Below are 17,890 nucleotides of genomic sequence, written 5' to 3' on the forward strand. Positions count from 1 at the left end.
CCCAGCCCAGAGTGTGCATGGAAAATTGTCTGGCAGCCTCCCTGACAGCAAGCAGTGATAGTGCCCATGAAGGGGACCTTGTTGGGCCCGCCCCTTTCACGGTTATCGCTTCTCGGCCTTTTGGCTAAGATCAAGTGTAGTATCTGTTCTTATCAGTTTAATATCTGATACGTCCCCTATCTGGGGACCATATATTAAATGGATTTTTGAGAACGGGGGCCGATTTCGAAGCTTGCTTCCGTCGCCCTATGCATTGACCCGATATGGCAGTATCTTCGGGTACAGTGCACCACCCCCTTACAGGGTTAAAAAGAAAGATTCCTACTTTCATTGCTACCTGCTTGCTGGCTAGCCAGCTAGCCAGCCCTGTGGGCCTTGCTGCTGCTGCAGCCAAAAAACAAAAGGTGGTGCTGCTGCTGCTTCTGCTGCTTCTGCTTCTGCTTGTGTCTGGCCCCTGTTGGAGCGTCCAGGCACAGGACTTCTGCTGCTGCTGACTAAATGGCCTCCTTAATTGGATCATTTGAGTAGCCAGCACACCTGTGCAGGTAGGGCATGACATGATAGGCAGCTGCCTTGATAGCGGGTGGGTGCTGAATGTTCCTAATTGACAAAATAAGATTAATGCTTATGAAGAAATATAAAATCTCATCCCTTCCCCAATATCGCGCCACACCCCTACCCCTTAATTCCCTGGTTGAACTTGATGGACATATGTCTTTTTTCGACCGTACTAACTATGTAACTATGTAACATAACATGGGGGGGGGGGTCTCCTGGCTGTTCACACAGGTGTGTCATTGCTGTACATTGACCATGCATTGCTTCTGTGGTATTGCAAAGGCAAAGACAAATGCTTCCAGCCATCCATTGCACTAATGGATTGGTCATCAGCTGGCTGTCTATGTCCCGCATCAATATAGACCAAAGTACAGAGGGTTAGGCTATGCTATTGTGCACCTACCTGATGCATCAGAAGGTGCGAGGCCCTTGCTAAATTCTGTGCACAGACTTTGAGATCTATGCTTTAGACTGTATCTAAACCTGCTCCAACATGGACTGACATTCTGGCCTACTTTCAGCCGATGCGACTTGTCTGTCGCTGAACAGTCGCTTTTTATGTATTCAGCACCTATGTATAATGTTGTAAAAATGCTCTAGAAGCTAAAGTCGCAGAAATGTCACACATATTTGGCCTGCAACTTTCTGTGCGACAAATTCAGACAGGAAAAATCAGTATAAATCCTTAGAAAATTATCCCCCAGTGTCTCCATCTGCTGGCGGTATTGAATAAGCATTGCTGCACTGATGGGGTATGCATTAGACGAAAAAAAAGAAGAAAAAGAAGAATAATACGCCCAGAAAAGAGGCGAAAAGGAGAAAAACGTAAAAAAACGTGAAAAAAAAGTAAGAGGAAGAGAAGGGAAAAAAAGGTGGAAATGGGTTTAAAAGTGATTTCGGCGGAGAAATATATATATATATATATATATATATATATATATATATATATATGCGCACACACACACATAGATATAAACGTATTCTCCGTTGAGATATTGCAGCCGCTGCTGTGTCCAGGCCCAGGAGCCTTAGCACTGTGCTGTGATGTCACTCAATACCACTGACATCACTAGGTGTAAACAACATCTCTCCTTTGCTGTGTATGTGACTATGGAGCTGTTTGGTGATGTCGTCTATTACGGCCTTCATAGAAGCAACAGGAGATTGTTGCATCCATCTTGAACCCTCAGAACTACAGTGCTATGATGTCACTCACTTCCACAGGCCTTGCAGAGTGTAAACAACAACAACCCAGCTTTGTTGTGTATGTAACCATAGGGATTTGTGATGTCACCTAGAACCTTCACAGCAGCGACAGCTTTATGAGGAGCATCAGCACTGCTCTGCCTGAGCAGAACCATCACCGCCATAGGTTGTCAAATAACCCGGATTTAACCCACACAGGTAAGTCCAATGGGGTGCAGGCATGTCCTCTATGCTTACAGCTTCCCGTGGGTGTTGGTTTGATACCGTTTGGGGACAGCCAAGGAGGCATCTGCAGGCAACAAAGGTAGGTGTGTGCTTGTGTGTGTGTTTCCTATGCAGATCCTAAGCCCAGTGTCACATGCAAGTAGGAGGAGTAAGAAGGGTTCCTGGCAAATCCGGGTTATGGATTGCATTTAAAAAGGCCCCGTGGGAGTGCAATGGGCCCCTGTCTTGCTGCTTAGCAATAATGGTATGGGTTTAGGTTCTGCTGTGTGTACTGGTGGTTGACTGCCCCCCCCAGCCCAGAGTGTGCATGGAAAATTGTCTGGCAGCCTCCCTGACAGCAAGCAGTGATAGTGCCCATGAAGGGGACCTTGTTGGGCCCGCCCCTTTCACGGTTATCGCTTCTCGGCCTTTTGGCTAAGATCAAGTGTAGTATCTGTTCTTATCAGTTTAATATCTGATACGTCCCCTATCTGGGGACCATATATTAAATGGATTTTTGAGAACGGGGGCCGATTTCGAAGCTTGCTTCCGTCGCCCTATGCATTGACCCGATATGGCAGTATCTTCGGGTACAGTGCACCACCCCCTTACAGGGTTAAAAAGAAAGATTCCTACTTTCATTGCTACCTGCTTGCTGGCTAGCCAGCTAGCCAGCCCTGTGGGCCTTGCTGCTGCAGCCAAAAAACAAAAGGTGGTGCTGCTGCTGCTTCTGCTGCTTCTGCTTGTGTCTGGCCCCTGTTGGAGCGTCCAGGCACAGGACTTCTGCTGCTGCTGACTAAATGGCCTCCTTAATTGGATCATTTGAGTAGCCAGCACACCTGTGCAGGTAGGGCATGACATGATAGGCAGCTGCCTTGATAGCGGGTGGGTGCTGAATGTTCCTAATTGACAAAATAAGATTAATGCTTATGAAGAAATATAAAATCTCATCCCTTCCCCAATATCGCGCCACACCCCTACCCCTTAATTCCCTGGTTGAACTTGATGGACATATGTCTTTTTTCGACCGTACTAACTATGTAACTATGTAACATAACATGGGGGGGGGGGGTCTCCTGGCTGTTCACACAGGTGTGTCATTGCTGTACATTGACCATGCATTGCTTCTGTGGTATTGCAAAGGCAAAGACAAATGCTTCCAGCCATCCATTGCACTAATGGATTGGTCATCAGCTGGCTGTCTATGTCCCGCATCAATATAGACCAAAGTACAGAGGGTTAGGCTATGCTATTGTGCACCTACCTGATGCATCAGAAGGTGCGAGGCCCTTGCTAAATTCTGTGCACAGACTTTGAGATCTATGCTTTAGACTGTATCTAAACCTGCTCCAACATGGACTGACATTCTGGCCTACTTTCAGCCGATGCGACTTGTCTGTCGCTGAACAGTCGCTTTTTATGTATTCAGCACCTATGTATAATGTTGTAAAAATGCTCTAGAAGCTAAAGTCGCAGAAATGTCACACATATTTGGCCTGCAACTTTCTGTGCGACAAATTCAGACAGGAAAAATCAGTATAAATCCTTAGAAAATTATCCCCCAGTGTCTCCATCTGCTGGCGGTATTGAATAAGCATTGCTGCACTGATGGGGTATGCATTAGACGGAAAAAAAGAAGAAAAAGAAGAATAATACGCCCAGAAAAGAGGCGAAAAGGAGAAAAACGTAAAAAAACGTGAAAAAAAAGTAAGAGGAAGAGAAGGGAAAAAAAGGTGGAAATGGGTTTAAAAGTGATTTCGGCGGAGAAATATATATATATATATATATATATATATATATATATATATATATGCGCACACACACACATAGATATAAACGTATTCTCCGTTGAGATATTGCAGCCGCTGCTGTGTCCAGGCCCAGGAGCCTTAGCACTGTGCTGTGATGTCACTCAATACCACTGACATCACTAGGTGTAAACAACATCTCTCCTTTGCTGTGTATGTGACTATGGAGCTGTTTGGTGATGTCGTCTATTACGGCCTTCATAGAAGCAACAGGAGATTGTTGCATCCATCTTGAACCCTCAGAACTACAGTGCTATGATGTCACTCACTTCCACAGGCCTTGCAGAGTGTAAACAACAACAACCCAGCTTTGTTGTGTATGTAACCATAGGGATTTGTGATGTCACCTAGAACCTTCACAGCAGCGACAGCTTTATGAGGAGCATCAGCACTGCTCTGCCTGAGCAGAACCATCACCGCCATAGGTTGTCAAATAACCCGGATTTAACCCACACAGGTAAGTCCAATGGGGTGCAGGCATGTCCTCTATGCTTACAGCTTCCCGTGGGTGTTGGTTTGATACCGTTTGGGGACAGCCAAGGAGGCATCTGCAGGCAACAAAGGTAGGTGTGTGCTTGTGTGTGTGTTTCCTATGCAGATCCTAAGCCCAGTGTCACATGCAAGTAGGAGGAGTAAGAAGGGTTCCTGGCAAATCCGGGTTATGGATTGCATTTAAAAAGGCCCCGTGGGAGTGCAATGGGCCCCTGTCTTGCTGCTTAGCAATAATGGTATGGGTTTAGGTTCTGCTGTGTGTACTGGTGGTTGACTGCCCCCCAGCCCAGAGTGTGCATGGAAAATTGTCTGGCAGCCTCCCTGACAGCAAGCAGTGATAGTGCCCATGAAGGGGACCTTGTTGGGCCCGCCCCTTTCACGGTTATCGCTTCTCGGCCTTTTGGCTAAGATCAAGTGTAGTATCTGTTCTTATCAGTTTAATATCTGATACGTCCCCTATCTGGGGACCATATATTAAATGGATTTTTGAGAACGGGGGCCGATTTCGAAGCTTGCTTCCGTCGCCCTATGCATTGACCCGATATGGCAGTATCTTCGGGTACAGTGCACCACCCCCTTACAGGGTTAAAAAGAAAGATTCCTACTTTCATTGCTACCTGCTTGCTGGCTAGCCAGCTAGCCAGCCCTGTGGGCCTTGCTGCTGCTGCAGCCAAAAAACAAAAGGTGGTGCTGCTGCTGCTTCTGCTGCTTCTGCTTCTGCTTGTGTCTGGCCCCTGTTGGAGCGTCCAGGCACAGGACTTCTGCTGCTGCTGACTAAATGGCCTCCTTAATTGGATCATTTGAGTAGCCAGCACACCTGTGCAGGTAGGGCATGACATGATAGGCAGCTGCCTTGATAGCGGGTGGGTGCTGAATGTTCCTAATTGACAAAATAAGATTAATGCTTATGAAGAAATATAAAATCTCATCCCTTCCCCAATATCGCGCCACACCCCTACCCCTTAATTCCCTGGTTGAACTTGATGGACATATGTCTTTTTTCGACCGTACTAACTATGTAACTATGTAACATAACATGGGGGGGGGGGGTCTCCTGGCTGTTCACACAGGTGTGTCATTGCTGTACATTGACCATGCATTGCTTCTGTGGTATTGCAAAGGCAAAGACAAATGCTTCCAGCCATCCATTGCACTAATGGATTGGTCATCAGCTGGCTGTCTATGTCCCGCATCAATATAGACCAAAGTACAGAGGGTTAGGCTATGCTATTGTGCACCTACCTGATGCATCAGAAGGTGCGAGGCCCTTGCTAAATTCTGTGCACAGACTTTGAGATCTATGCTTTAGACTGTATCTAAACCTGCTCCAACATGGACTGACATTCTGGCCTACTTTCAGCCGATGCGACTTGTCTGTCGCTGAACAGTCGCTTTTTATGTATTCAGCACCTATGTATAATGTTGTAAAAATGCTCTAGAAGCTAAAGTCGCAGAAATGTCACACATATTTGGCCTGCAACTTTCTGTGCGACAAATTCAGACAGGAAAAATCAGTATAAATCCTTAGAAAATTATCCCCCAGTGTCTCCATCTGCTGGCGGTATTGAATAAGCATTGCTGCACTGATGGGTATGCATTAGACGAAAAAAAAGAAGAAAAAGAAGAATAATACGCCCAGAAAAGAGGCGAAAAGGAGAAAAACGTAAAAAAACGTGAAAAAAAAGTAAGAGGAAGAGAAGGGAAAAAAAGGTGGAAATGGGTTTAAAAGTGATTTCGGCGGAGAAATATATATATATATATATATATATATATATATATATATATATATATGCGCACACACACACATAGATATAAACGTATTCTCCGTTGAGATATTGCAGCCGCTGCTGTGTCCAGGCCCAGGAGCCTTAGCACTGTGCTGTGATGTCACTCAATACCACTGACATCACTAGGTGTAAACAACATCTCTCCTTTGCTGTGTATGTGACTATGGAGCTGTTTGGTGATGTCGTCTATTACGGCCTTCATAGAAGCAACAGGAGATTGTTGCATCCATCTTGAACCCTCAGAACTACAGTGCTATGATGTCACTCACTTCCACAGGCCTTGCAGAGTGTAAACAACAACAACCCAGCTTTGTTGTGTATGTAACCATAGGGATTTGTGATGTCACCTAGAACCTTCACAGCAGCGACAGCTTTATGAGGAGCATCAGCACTGCTCTGCCTGAGCAGAACCATCACCGCCATAGGTTGTCAAATAACCCGGATTTAACCCACACAGGTAAGTCCAATGGGGTGCAGGCATGTCCTCTATGCTTACAGCTTCCCGTGGGTGTTGGTTTGATACCGTTTGGGGACAGCCAAGGAGGCATCTGCAGGCAACAAAGGTAGGTGTGTGCTTGTGTGTGTGTTTCCTATGCAGATCCTAAGCCCAGTGTCACATGCAAGTAGGAGGAGTAAGAAGGGTTCCTGGCAAATCCGGGTTATGGATTGCATTTAAAAAGGCCCCGTGGGAGTGCAATGGGCCCCTGTCTTGCTGCTTAGCAATAATGGTATGGGTTTAGGTTCTGCTGTGTGTACTGGTGGTTGACTGCCCCCCAGCCCAGAGTGTGCATGGAAAATTGTCTGGCAGCCTCCCTGACAGCAAGCAGTGATAGTGCCCATGAAGGGGACCTTGTTGGGCCCGCCCCTTTCACGGTTATCGCTTCTCGGCCTTTTGGCTAAGATCAAGTGTAGTATCTGTTCTTATCAGTTTAATATCTGATACGTCCCCTATCTGGGGACCATATATTAAATGGATTTTTGAGAACGGGGGCAGATTTCGAAGCTTGCTTCCGTCGCCCTATGCATTGACCCGATATGGCAGTATCTTCGGGTACAGTGCACCACCCCCTTACAGGGTTAAAAAGAAAGATTCCTACTTTCATTGCTACCTGCTTGCTGGCTAGCCAGCTAGCCAGCCCTGTGGGCCTTGCTGCTGCTGCAGCCAAAAAACAAAAGGTGGTGCTGCTGCTGCTGCTGCTTCTGCTGCTTCTGCTTCTGCTTGTGTCTGGCCCCTGTTGGAGCGTCCAGGCACAGGACTTCTGCTGCTGCTGACTAAATGGCCTCCTTAATTGGATCATTTGAGTAGCCAGCACACCTGTGCAGGTAGGGCATGACATGATAGGCAGCTGCCTTGATAGCGGGTGGGTGCTGAATGTTCCTAATTGACAAAATAAGATTAATGCTTATGAAGAAATATAAAATCTCATCCCTTCCCCAATATCGCGCCACACCCCTACCCCTTAATTCCCTGGTTGAACTTGATGGACATATGTCTTTTTTCGACCGTACTAACTATGTAACTATGTAACATAACATGGGGGGGGGGGTCTCCTGGCTGTTCACACAGGTGTGTCATTGCTGTACATTGACCATGCATTGCTTCTGTGGTATTGCAAAGCCAAAGACAAATGCTTCCAGCCATCCATTGCACTAATGGATTGGTCATCAGCTGGCTGTCTATGTCCCGCATCAATATAGACCAAAGTACAGAGGGTTAGGCTATGCTATTGTGCACCTACCTGATGCATCAGAAGGTGCGAGGCCCTTGCTAAATTCTGTGCACAGACTTTGAGATCTATGCTTTAGACTGTATCTAAACCTGCTCCAACATGGACTGACATTCTGGCCTACTTTCAGCCGATGCGACTTGTCTGTCGCTGAACAGTCGCTTTTTATGTATTCAGCACCTATGTATAATGTTGTAAAAATGCTCTAGAAGCTAAAGTCGCAGAAATGTCACACATATTTGGCCTGCAACTTTCTGTGCGACAAATTCAGACAGGAAAAATCAGTATAAATCCTTAGAAAATTATCCCCCAGTGTCTCCATCTGCTGGCGGTATTGAATAAGCATTGCTGCACTGATGGGGTATGCATTAGACGAAAAAAAAGAAGAAAAAGAAGAATAATACGCCCAGAAAAGAGGCGAAAAGGAGAAAAACGTAAAAAAACGTGAAAAAAAAGTAAGAGGAAGAGAAGGGAAAAAAAGGTGGAAATGGGTTTAAAAGTGATTTCGGCGGAGAAATATATATATATATATATATATATATATATATATATATATATATGCGCACACACACATAGATATAAACGTATTCTCCGTTGAGATATTGCAGCCGCTGCTGTGTCCAGGCCCAGGAGCCTTAGCACTGTGCTGTGATGTCACTCAATACCACTGACATCACTAGGTGTAAACAACATCTCTCCTTTGCTGTGTATGTGACTATGGAGCTGTTTGGTGATGTCGTCTATTACGGCCTTCATAGAAGCAACAGGAGATTGTTGCATCCATCTTGAACCCTCAGAACTACAGTGCTATGATGTCACTCACTTCCACAGGCCTTGCAGAGTGTAAACAACAACAACCTAGCTTTGTTGTGTATGTAACCATAGGGATTTGTGATGTCACCTAGAACCTTCACAGCAGCGACAGCTTTATGAGGAGCATCAGCACTGCTCTGCCTGAGCAGAACCATCACCGCCATAGGTTGTCAAATAACCCGGATTTAACCCACACAGGTAAGTCCAATGGGGTGCAGGCATGTCCTCTATGCTTACAGCTTCCCGTGGGTGTTGGTTTGATACCGTTTGGGGACAGCCAAGGAGGCATCTGCAGGCAACAAAGGTAGGTGTGTGCTTGTGTGTGTGTTTCCTATGCAGATCCTAAGCCCAGTGTCACATGCAAGTAGGAGGAGTAAGAAGGGTTCCTGGCAAATCCGGGTTATGGATTGCATTTAAAAAGGCCCCGTGGGAGTGCAATGGGCCCCTGTCTTGCTGCTTAGCAATAATGGTATGGGTTTAGGTTCTGCTGTGTGTACTGGTGGTTGACTGCCCCCCAGCCCAGAGTGTGCATGGAAAATTGTCTGGCAGCCTCCCTGACAGCAAGCAGTGATAGTGCCCATGAAGGGGACCTTGTTGGGCCCGCCCCTTTCACGGTTATCGCTTCTCGGCCTTTTGGCTAAGATCAAGTGTAGTATCTGTTCTTATCAGTTTAATATCTGATACGTCCCCTATCTGGGGACCATATATTAAATGGATTTTTGAGAACGGGGGCCGATTTCGAAGCTTGCTTCCGTCGCCCTATGCATTGACCCGATATGGCAGTATCTTCGGGTACAGTGCACCACCCCCTTACAGGGTTAAAAAGAAAGATTCCTACTTTCATTGCTACCTGCTTGCTGGCTAGCCAGCTAGCCAGCCCTGTGGGCCTTGCTGCTGCTGCAGCCAAAAAACAAAAGGTGGTGCTGCTGCTGCTTCTGCTGCTTCTGCTGCTTCTGCTTCTGCTTGTGTCTGGCCCCTGTTGGAGCGTCCAGGCACAGGACTTCTGCTGCTGCTGACTAAATGGCCTCCTTAATTGGATCATTTGAGTAGCCAGCACACCTGTGCAGGTAGGGCATGACATGATAGGCAGCTGCCTTGATAGCGGGTGGGTGCTGAATGTTCCTAATTGACAAAATAAGATTAATGCTTATGAAGAAATATAAAATCTCATCCCTTCCCCAATATCGCGCCACACCCCTACCCCTTAATTCCCTGGTTGAACTTGATGGACATATGTCTTTTTTCGACCGTACTAACTATGTAACTATGTAACATAACATGGGGGGGGGGTCTCCTGGCTGTTCACACAGGTGTGTCATTGCTGTACATTGACCATGCATTGCTTCTGTGGTATTGCAAAGGCAAAGACAAATGCTTCCAGCCATCCATTGCACTAATGAATTGGTCATCAGCTGGCTGTCTATGTCCCGCATCAATATAGACCAAAGTACAGAGGGTTAGGCTATGCTATTGTGCACCTACCTGATGCATCAGAAGGTGCGAGGCCCTTGCTAAATTCTGTGCACAGACTTTGAGATCTATGCTTTAGACTGTATCTAAACCTGCTCCAACATGGACTGACATTCTGGCCTACTTTCAGCCGATGCGACTTGTCTGTCGCTGAACAGTCGCTTTTTATGTATTCAGCACCTATGTATAATGTTGTAAAAATGCTCTAGAAGCTAAAGTCGCAGAAATGTCACACATATTTGGCCTGCAACTTTCTGTGCGACAAATTCAGACAGGAAAAATCAGTATAAATCCTTAGAAAATTATCCCCCAGTGTCTCCATCTGCTGGCGGTATTGAATAAGCATTGCTGCACTGATGGGGTATGCATTAGACGAAAAAAAAGAAGAAAAAGAAGAATAATACGCCCAGAAAAGAGGCGAAAAGGAGAAAAACGTAAAAAAACGTGAAAAAAAAGTAAGAGGAAGAGAAGGGAAAAAAAGGTGGAAATGGGTTTAAAAGTGATTTCGGCGGAGAAATATATATATATATATATATATATATATATATATATATATATATATATGCGCACACACACACATAGATATAAACGTATTCTCCGTTGAGATATTGCAGCCGCTGCTGTGTCCAGGCCCAGGAGCCTTAGCACTGTGCTGTGATGTCACTCAATACCACTGACATCACTAGGTGTAAACAACATCTCTCCTTTGCTGTGTATGTGACTATGGAGCTGTTTGGTGATGTCGTCTATTACGGCCTTCATAGAAGCAACAGGAGATTGTTGCATCCATCTTGAACCCTCAGAACTACAGTGCTATGATGTCACTCACTTCCACAGGCCTTGCAGAGTGTAAACAACAACAACCCAGCTTTGTTGTGTATGTAACCATAGGGATTTGTGATGTCACCTAGAACCTTCACAGCAGCGACAGCTTTATGAGGAGCATCAGCACTGCTCTGCCTGAGCAGAACCATCACCGCCATAGGTTGTCAAATAACCCGGATTTAACCCACACAGGTAAGTCCAATGGGGTGCAGGCATGTCCTCTATGCTTACAGCTTCCCGTGGGTGTTGGTTTGATACCGTTTGGGGACAGCCAAGGAGGCATCTGCAGGCAACAAAGGTAGGTGTGTGCTTGTGTGTGTGTTTCCTATGCAGATCCTAAGCCCAGTGTCACATGCAAGTAGGAGGAGTAAGAAGGGTTCCTGGCAAATCCGGGTTATGGATTGCATTTAAAAAGGCCCCGTGGGAGTGCAATGGGCCCCTGTCTTGCTGCTTAGCAATAATGGTATGGGTTTAGGTTCTGCTGTGTGTACTGGTGGTTGACTGCCCCCCAGCCCAGAGTGTGCATGGAAAATTGTCTGGCAGCCTCCCTGACAGCAAGCAGTGATAGTGCCCATGAAGGGGACCTTGTTGGGCCCGCCCCTTTCACGGTTATCGCTTCTCGGCCTTTTGGCTAAGATCAAGTGTAGTATCTGTTCTTATCAGTTTAATATCTGATACGTCCCCTATCTGGGGACCATATATTAAATGGATTTTTGAGAACGGGGGCCGATTTCGAAGCTTGCTTCCGTCGCCCTATGCATTGACCCGATATGGCAGTATCTTCGGGTACAGTGCACCACCCCCTTACAGGGTTAAAAAGAAAGATTCCTACTTTCATTGCTACCTGCTTGCTGGCTAGCCAGCTAGCCAGCCCTGTGGGCCTTGCTGCTGCTGCAGCCAAAAAACAAAAGGTGGTGCTGCTGCTGCTTCTGCTGCTTCTGCTTCTGCTTGTGTCTGGCCCCTGTTGGAGCGTCCAGGCACAGGACTTCTGCTGCTGCTGACTAAATGGCCTCCTTAATTGGATCATTTGAGTAGCCAGCACACCTGTGCAGGTAGGGCATGACATGATAGGCAGCTGCCTTGATAGCGGGTGGGTGCTGAATGTTCCTAATTGACAAAATAAGATTAATGCTTATGAAGAAATATAAAATCTCATCCCTTCCCCAATATCGCGCCACACCCCTACCCCTTAATTCCCTGGTTGAACTTGATGGACATATGTCTTTTTTCGACCGTACTAACTATGTAACTATGTAACATAACATGGGGGGGGGGGGGTCTCCTGGCTGTTCACACAGGTGTGTCATTGCTGTACATTGACCATGCATTGCTTCTGTGGTATTGCAAAGGCAAAGACAAATGCTTCCAGCCATCCATTGCACTAATGGATTGGTCATCAGCTGGCTGTCTATCCCGCATCAATATAGACCAAAGTACAGAGGGTTAGGCTATGCTATTGTGCACCTACCTGATGCATCAGAAGGTGCGAGGCCCTTGCTAAATTCTGTGCACAGACTTTGAGATCTATGCTTTAGACTGTATCTAAACCTGCTCCAACATGGACTGACATTCTGGCCTACTTTCAGCCGATGCGACTTGTCTGTCGCTGAACAGTCGCTTTTTATGTATTCAGCACCTATGTATAATGTTGTAAAAATGCTCTAGAAGCTAAAGTCGCAGAAATGTCACACATATTTGGCCTGCAACTTTCTGTGCGACAAATTCAGACAGGAAAAATCAGTATAAATCCTTAGAAAATTATCCCCCAGTGTCTCCATCTGCTGGCGGTATTGAATAAGCATTGCTGCACTGATGGGGTATGCATTAGACGAAAAAAAAGAAGAAAAAGAAGAATAATACGCCCAGAAAAGAGGCGAAAAGGAGAAAAACGTAAAAAAACGTGAAAAAAAAGTAAGAGGAAGAGAAGGGAAAAAAAGGTGGAAATGGGTTTAAAAGTGATTTCGGCGGAGAAATATATATATATATATATATATATATATATATATATATATATATATGCGCACACACACACATAGATATAAACGTATTCTCCGTTGAGATATTGCAGCCGCTGCTGTGTCCAGGCCCAGGAGCCTTAGCACTGTGCTGTGATGTCACTCAATACCACTGACATCACTAGGTGTAAACAACATCTCTCCTTTGCTGTGTATGTGACTATGGAGCTGTTTGGTGATGTCGTCTATTACGGCCTTCATAGAAGCAACAGGAGATTGTTGCATCCATCTAGAACCCTCAGAACTACAGTGCTATGATGTCACTCACTTCCACAGGCCTTGCAGAGTGTAAACAACAACAACCCAGCTTTGTTGTGTATGTAACCATAGGGATTTGTGATGTCACCTAGAACCTTCACAGCAGCGACAGCTTTATGAGGAGCATCAGCACTGCTCTGCCTGAGCAGAACCATCACCGCCATAGGTTGTCAAATAACCCGGATTTAACCCACACAGGTAAGTCCAATGGGGTGCAGGCATGTCCTCTATGCTTACAGCTTCCCGTGGGTGTTGGTTTGATACCGTTTGGGGACAGCCAAGGAGGCATCTGCAGGCAACAAAGGTAGGTGTGTGCTTGTGTGTGTGTTTCCTATGCAGATCCTAAGCCCAGTGTCACATGCAAGTAGGAGGAGTAAGAAGGGTTCCTGGCAAATCCGGGTTATGGATTGCATTTAAAAAGGCCCCGTGGGAGTGCAATGGGCCCCTGTCTTGCTGCTTAGCAATAATGGTATGGGTTTAGGTTCTGCTGTGTGTACTGGTGGTTGACTGCCCCCCAGCCCAGAGTGTGCATGGAAAAATTGTCTGGCAGCCTCCCTGACAGCAAGCAGTGATAGTGCCCATGAAGGGGACCTTGTTGGGCCCGCCCCTTTCACGGTTATCGCTTCTCGGCCTTTTGGCTAAGATCAAGTGTAGTATCTGTTCTTATCAGTTTAATATCTGATACGTCCCCTATCTGGGGACCATATATTAAATGGATTTTTGAGAACGGGGGCCGATTTCGAAGCTTGCTTCCGTCGCCCTATGCATTGACCCGATATGGCAGTATCTTCGGGTACAGTGCACCACCCCCTTACAGGGTTAAAAAGAAAGATTCCTACTTTCATTGCTACCTGCTTGCTGGCTAGCCAGCTAGCCAGCCCTGTGGGCCTTGCTGCTGCTGCAGCCAAAAAACAAAAGGTGGTGCTGCTGCTGCTTCTGCTGCTTCTGCTTCTGCTTGTGTCTGGCCCCTGTTGGAGCGTCCAGGCACAGGACTTCTGCTGCTGCTGACTAAATGGCCTCCTTAATTGGATCATTTGAGTAGCCAGCACACCTGTGCAGGTAGGGCATGACATGATAGGCAGCTGCCTTGATAGCGGGTGGGTGCTGAATGTTCCTAATTGACAAAATAAGAATATTAATGCTTATGAAGAAATATAAAATCTCATCCCTTCCCCAATATCGCGCCACACCCCTACCCTTAATTCCCTGGTTGAACTTGATGGACATATGTCTTTTTTCGACCGTACTAACTATGTAACTATGTAACATAACATGGGGGGGGGGGTCTCCTGGCTGTTCACACAGGTGTGTCATTGCTGTACATTGACCATGCATTGCTTCTGTGGTATTGCAAAGGCAAAGACAAATGCTTCCAGCCATCCATTGCACTAATGGATTGGTCATCAGCTGGCTGTCTATGTCCCGCATCAATATAGACCAAAGTACAGAGGGTTAGGCTATGCTATTGTGCACCTACCTGATGCATCAGAAGGTGCGAGCCCTTGCTAAATTCTGTGCACAGACTTTGAGATCTATGCTTTAGACTGTATCTAAACCTGCTCCAACATGGACTGACATTCTGGCCTACTTTCAGCCGATGCGACTTGTCTGTCGCTGAACAGTCGCTTTTTATGTATTCAGCACCTATGTATAATGTTGTAAAAATGCTCTAGAAGCTAAAGTCGCAGAAATGTCACACATATTTGGCCTGCAACTTTCTGTGCGACAAATTCAGACAGGAAAAATCAGTATAAATCCTTAGAAAATTATCCCCCAGTGTCTCCATCTGCTGGCGGTATTGAATAAGCATTGCTGCACTGATGGGGTATGCATTAGACGAAAAAAAAGAAGAAAAAGAAGAATAATACGCCCAGAAAAGAGGCGAAAAGGAGAAAAACGTAAAAAAACGTGAAAAAAAAGTAAGAGGAAGAGAAGGGAAAAAAAGGTGGAAATGGGTTTAAAAGTGATTTCGGCGGAGAAATATATATATATATATATATATATATATATATATATATATATGCGCACACACACACATAGATATAAACGTATTCTCCGTTGAGATATTGCAGCCGCTGCTGTGTCCAGGCCCAGGAGCCTTAGCACTGTGCTGTGATGTCACTCAATACCACTGACATCACTAGGTGTAAACAACATCTCTCCTTTGCTGTGTATGTGACTATGGAGCTGTTTGGTGATGTCGTCTATTATGGCCTTCATAGAAGCAACAGGAGATTGTTGCATCCATCTTGAACCCTCAGAACTACAGTGCTATGATGTCACTCACTTCCACAGGCCTTGCAGAGTGTAAACAACAACAACCCAGCTTTGTTGTGTATGTAACCATAGGGATTTGTGATGTCACCTAGAACCTTCACAGCAGCGACAGCTTTATGAGGAGCATCAGCACTGCTCTGCCTGAGCAGAACCATCACCGCCATAGGTTGTCAAATAACCCGGATTTAACCCACACAGGTAAGTCCAATGGGGTGCAGGCATGTCCTCTATGCTTACAGCTTCCCGTGGGTGTTGGTTTGATACCGTTTGGGGACAGCCAAGGAGGCATCTGCAGGCAACAAAGGTAGGTTGTGTGCTTGTGTGTGTGTTTCCTATGCAGATCCTAAGCCCAGTGTCACATGCAAGTAGGAGGAGTAAGAAGGGTTCCTGGCAAATCCGGGTTATGGATTGCATTTAAAAAGGCCCCGTGGGAGTGCAATGGGCCCCTGTCTTGCTGCTTAGCAATAATGGTATGGGTTTAGGTTCTGCTGTGTGTACTGGTGGTTGACTGCCCCCCAGCCCAGAGTGTGCATGGAAAATTGTCTGGCAGCCTCCCTGACAGCAAGCAGTGATAGTGCCCATGAAGGGGACCTTGTTGGGCCCGCCCCTTTCACGGTTATCGCTTCTCGGCCTTTTGGCTAAGATCAAGTGTAGTATCTGTTCTTATCAGTTTAATATCTGATACGTCCCCTATCTGGGGACCATATATTAAATGGATTTTTGAGAACGGGGGCCGATTTCGAAGCTTGCTTCCGTCGCCCTATGCATTGACCCGATATGGCAGTATCTTCGGGTACAGTGCACCACCCCCTTACAGGGTTAAAAAGAAAGATTCCTACTTTCATTGCTACCTGCTTGCTGGCTAGCCAGCTAGCCAGCCCTGTGGGCCTTGCTGCTGCTGCAGCCAAAAAACAAAAGGTGGTGCTGCTGCTGCTTCTGCTGCTTCTGCTTCTGCTTGTGTCTGGCCCCTGTTGGAGCGTCCAGGCACAGGACTTCTGCTGCTGCTGACTAAATGGCCTCCTTAATTGGATCATTTGAGTAGCCCAGCACACCTGTGCAGGTAGGGCATGACATGATAGGCAGCTGCCTTGATAGCGGGTGGGTGCTGAATGTTCCTAATTGACAAAATAAGATTAATGCTTATGAAGAAATATAAAATCTCATCCCTTCCCCAATATCGCGCCACACCCCTACCCCTTAATTCCCTGGTTGAACTTGATGGACATATGTCTTTTTTCGACCGTACTAACTATGTAACTATGTAACATAACATGGGGGGGGGGGGGTCTCCTGGCTGTTCACACAGGTGTGTCATTGCTGTACATTGACCATGCATTGCTTCTGTGGTATTGCAAAGGCAAAGACAAATGCTTCCAGCCATCCATTGCACTAATGGATTGGTCATCAGCTGGCTGTCTATGTCCCGCATCAATATAGACCAAAGTACAGAGGGTTAGGCTATGCTATTGTGCACCTACCTGATGCATCAGAAGGTGCGAGGCCCTTGCTAAATTCTGTGCACAGACTTTGAGATCTATGCTTTAGACTGTATCTAAACCTGCTCCAAACATGGACTGACATTCTGGCCTACTTTCAGCCGATGCGACTTGTCTGTCGCTGAACAGTCGCTTTTTATGTATTCAGCACCTATGTATAATGTTGTAAAAATGCTCTAGAAGCTAAAGTCGCAGAAATGTCACACATATTTGGCCTGCAACTTTCTGTGCGACAAATTCAGACAGGAAAAATCAGTATAAAATCCTTAGAAAATTATCCCCCAGTGTCTCCATCTGCTGGCGGTATTGAATAAGCATTGCTGCACTGATGGGGTATGCATTAGACGAAAAAAAAGAAGAAAAAGAAGAATAATACGCCCAGAAAAGAGGCGAAAAGGAGAAAAACGTAAAAAACGTGAAAAAAAAGTAAGAGGAAGAGAAGGGAAAAAAAGGTGGAAATGGGTTTAAAAGTGATTTCGGCGGAGAAATATATATATATATATATATATATATATATATATATATATATATGCGCACACACACACATAGATATAAACGTATTCTCCGTTGAGATATTGCAGCCGCTGCTGTGTCCAGGCCCAGGAGCCTTAGCACTGTGCTGTGATGTCACTCAATACCACTGACATCACTAGGTGTAAACAACATCTCTCCTTTGCTGTGTATGTGACTATGGAGCTGTTTGGTGATGTCGTCTATTACGGCCTTCATAGAAGCAACAGGAGATTGTTGCATCCATCTTGAACCCTCAGAACTACAGTGCTATGATGTCACTCACTTCCACAGGCCTTGCAGAGTGTAAACAACAACAACCCAGCTTTGTTGTGTATGTAACCATAGGGATTTGTGATGTCACCTAGAACCTTCACAGCAGCGACAGCTTTATGAGGAGCATCAGCACTGCTCTGCCTGAGCAGAACCATCACCGCCATAGGT

General features: G+C 46.0%; 8 non-coding genes across 8 annotated transcripts; all 8 read left to right on the forward strand.

Annotated features, from left to right (window-relative positions):
* The first annotated feature begins 104 nt into the window (after window positions 1-104).
* On the forward strand, window positions 105-295 carry LOC130324955 (U2 spliceosomal RNA). Its single transcript, XR_008869857.1, has one exon. It is a non-coding gene; the product is annotated as a U2 spliceosomal RNA (small nuclear RNA).
* A 2,088-nt stretch (window positions 296-2,383) lies between these two features.
* Window positions 2,384-2,574, forward strand: LOC130324956 (U2 spliceosomal RNA). Its single transcript, XR_008869858.1, has one exon. It is a non-coding gene; the product is annotated as a U2 spliceosomal RNA (small nuclear RNA).
* Window positions 2,575-4,652: 2,078 nt separating this feature from the next.
* On the forward strand, window positions 4,653-4,843 carry LOC130324957 (U2 spliceosomal RNA). The gene has a single exon (XR_008869859.1). It is a non-coding gene; the product is annotated as a U2 spliceosomal RNA (small nuclear RNA).
* Window positions 4,844-6,931: 2,088 nt separating this feature from the next.
* Window positions 6,932-7,122, forward strand: LOC130324951 (U2 spliceosomal RNA). The gene has a single exon (XR_008869854.1). It is a non-coding gene; the product is annotated as a U2 spliceosomal RNA (small nuclear RNA).
* A 2,090-nt stretch (window positions 7,123-9,212) lies between these two features.
* On the forward strand, window positions 9,213-9,403 carry LOC130324958 (U2 spliceosomal RNA). The gene has a single exon (XR_008869860.1). It is a non-coding gene; the product is annotated as a U2 spliceosomal RNA (small nuclear RNA).
* A 2,098-nt stretch (window positions 9,404-11,501) lies between these two features.
* On the forward strand, window positions 11,502-11,692 carry LOC130324959 (U2 spliceosomal RNA). Its single transcript, XR_008869861.1, has one exon. It is a non-coding gene; the product is annotated as a U2 spliceosomal RNA (small nuclear RNA).
* Window positions 11,693-13,781: 2,089 nt separating this feature from the next.
* Window positions 13,782-13,972, forward strand: LOC130324961 (U2 spliceosomal RNA). The gene has a single exon (XR_008869862.1). It is a non-coding gene; the product is annotated as a U2 spliceosomal RNA (small nuclear RNA).
* A 2,086-nt stretch (window positions 13,973-16,058) lies between these two features.
* LOC130324962 (U2 spliceosomal RNA) lies at window positions 16,059-16,249 on the forward strand. The gene has a single exon (XR_008869863.1). It is a non-coding gene; the product is annotated as a U2 spliceosomal RNA (small nuclear RNA).
* The last annotated feature ends 1,641 nt before the right edge of the window (window positions 16,250-17,890 follow it).

This window comes from Hyla sarda, unplaced genomic scaffold (genome assembly GCF_029499605.1).
Source record: "Hyla sarda isolate aHylSar1 unplaced genomic scaffold, aHylSar1.hap1 scaffold_2687, whole genome shotgun sequence".
Lineage (NCBI taxonomy): Eukaryota > Metazoa > Chordata > Amphibia > Anura > Hylidae > Hyla > Hyla sarda.